We start from the raw sequence: 2,743 nt of genomic DNA, 5'->3' as shown, positions 1-2,743 counted from the left end.
TCTCAACACTCCGGCAGAGGGAAAACAGTCATATAAACTTGGGAGGAGAACTAATTGAGCAATCCTATCCCCAGGAGAAATAGAAAATATGCCTTGTGGACAAGAGCAGAGAACCTGAAGTCTTACGGTATAATCCTGATCGATTATACCAGGATGAACCATAAGCCCTTTTAGGGTAAGAGAAGAGCGGCCTAGAATAAGGCAGACACTTCTGTCAGGCAGAGGGCCTTTAACTCAACTGGGACAGGTTGCACTCCCATATGTGGCATTAATAAGAATTGGGAGGTGGAACGGAGGTCCAATCCTGCGGAGCCTCTTGTAGCTCTGCAGCTAGATGTGTCTTCCTGTTGCCCATTTGTGTCCCATATCTTTTGGGGCCCTGATACCTGGGGCCTTGAAACCCGTTTTTTGGAACACTCTCATTTCTTTCCTCTGGAGGGGTATCATGTTGAATAAGTTTTCCCTGAATATCTCTAACTGAGCGACACTCATTGGCCCAGTGATAACCTTTCCTACACTTGGTACAAAGCCCTGGAGTTTTCTTTTGTGCAGGAGCATGGCATTCTCATTTCAGATGACCCAGTTTGCCACAATTATAACAGGTTTTATGGCCTCCAGGATTAGGACGGTTCCTGTTTTGCAAAATAGCTGCTGCAAGGCTAGCATTGGTAAGTAGGCCCCCAAGTCCTCAGCAAATCTTTATCCAGTCCGTCAGCCCTTTGCCTCTTCTGGGAGTAATGACTGTCTTACATTCAGGTGAGGCATTCTCATACACCAGCTGTTCTATCATTGGCCTAACTTGTTCTGGGTCTCCAAATATCCTGCCTGCTGCTTCTGTCATCCTGGCCACAAAATCTGAGAATGACTCCTTGTATAATCTTTGTTAGGTGTCCTCCGGCCTCATCCTTTTTTGAGAGGGCTTTCCATGCTTTAATAGCTGCAGCGAAGATCTGGCCATACGCTCCCCAATCATAATTTGTCTGATTATGAACGAACTGGCCTTGCCCCGTTAGCAAATCAAAGGTCCATTGCCATTGATTATCTTCTGCATTGGCATTGGCCCTTACCTGAGTTTGAGAAGCATCATGCCACAAGGCTTTCCATTCTAAGTATTGTCCGATACTAGGGAGAGCAGCTTTTACTGTATTTTGCCAATCATTTGGAGTCATGGCCACACTAGCGAGTCTTTCAAGCTGCATGACTGTAAAATTAGCATCTACTCCATATTTATTAACTGATTCAGCAAGTTCCTTAATAAGGGGATATTCTACTGGTGCATGAACACGGCCCCCATCCACAGCCTCAAACACTGGGAAGGCTTGTAAAAACTTCCTTTTGTCTCCCTTTGAAAGGAAGGAGTCAGAACAGGGCTTATCCGCATAAGGCGGAGGAGCACTGGGGATAACCAGGGTGGTAGACTGAAAAAACATGCAGTTTTTATCTCCTGTCTTCTTTTGCTTTCAATTTTGTGGCAGCAGCCGCTCATCGGGATAGTATCTGTCTTTCTCATAACGAGCTGCTTCCTCGTCCAAATCTTCTTCCTTGGAGGGACTTAGTTCCTCCAATTCAGAGCTATCAAGTCCTAAAGCCTCCAGTTCTTTTATAGGATAAAGAGGCTTCTTTTTTGGAACCTTTTCTCCTTTTTCATGTTTCTCTCACAGGGCATTCTTTCCCTTTTCTATCATTTCTGTGGGCCTACTGTCCACGGAAGGGCTTTTCTTCTTAGACATGTCCTTTTCCTTTTCTTTATAAACTCCTAATCTCTTATCTCGTTCTGTTTCTGACATGCTGCCTTGTAGTTCCTCTAATACCCCTTGGCCCGCTGCTACAGGAGAGCGGCATTTCTCATCTTTAAACATGACTTTACTAGAATCCACAATGATCTGGTTCCCACCGTTAACTTTCCATTTTGTTCCTCTCAGCAAATCACCTTCCAGTTTATCCCAGGAAGCAAGCGTCAGCGACCCCGAGCACAAGAACCAGGGAGCCACGCGATCAATCTCCGTTATAAACCCTTCTCTTAGAAATTTTTAACTCATGTTGTTTTAAGAGTGACTAAAGTGCCGTAATCACCGAATGTGAAGCTCCCAAGTAGCTCCCTTATCTATGAGAGAAGCTGACACAGGGAGGGGCACCGTGGCTTATCTACGTCCGTCTGACCGTGCCCAATGGCGGCAAGCTAACAAAAATATTTATTATTTAACAAGAATATTTATGGAAGCACAATGAAACCAAAAGGAAGAGAACGAGCACCACTATCACAAAAGGGAAAGCTACAAGAGCTCCTGCCAATTGGGGTGAGAGATGAGACAAATCAAGACCAAACATACCTCTCAGAACCTACCTTAGTCCTGCAGTTCTGAATCCTCCCCATGAATGGGGGATCTCCTCGGTGCAGGCGATGGTAGACTTCACGGGTTTCTGCACCAGTTGTGATCCGCGCGACCGTCTCGCCAGCAAAAATGCACGCGGACACCAGGATCCTTCTGCAGCAAGTGTTTATTACAGTGGAAAGAGGAAGACCCCTAGCCCCAAAAAAGGCATGGTTTATATATGCTTTAGGGTGGCGTGTACCCTCCTGATTGGCTGTCAGCTCATCACTCCAATATGATGCCCCGGGCTGGGCAGTGACTTGGCACGCCTTCCCCTTAGCACATGCACAACTCCACGTGTTTACCAGGATGAGAGCCGGATGCCAGTGCCATCTTGTAATGGCGACTTTACTCTGGGCTCTCTACAGTAT

General features: G+C 46.2%; 1 pseudogene; it reads right to left on the bottom strand.

Annotated features, from left to right (window-relative positions):
- Positions 1-268: 268 nt before the first annotated feature.
- LOC110543084 (igE-binding protein-like) lies at positions 269-1,430 on the bottom strand (annotated as a pseudogene).
- Between the last annotated feature and the right edge of the window lie 1,313 nt (positions 1,431-2,743).

This window comes from Meriones unguiculatus, assembly GCF_030254825.1.
Source record: "Meriones unguiculatus strain TT.TT164.6M chromosome Y unlocalized genomic scaffold, Bangor_MerUng_6.1 ChrY_unordered_Scaffold_35, whole genome shotgun sequence".
Taxonomy (NCBI): domain Eukaryota; kingdom Metazoa; phylum Chordata; class Mammalia; order Rodentia; family Muridae; genus Meriones; species Meriones unguiculatus.
Note: the sequence above shows the minus strand (reverse complement) of the source record. Positions and strands in the feature narration are given on the sequence as shown.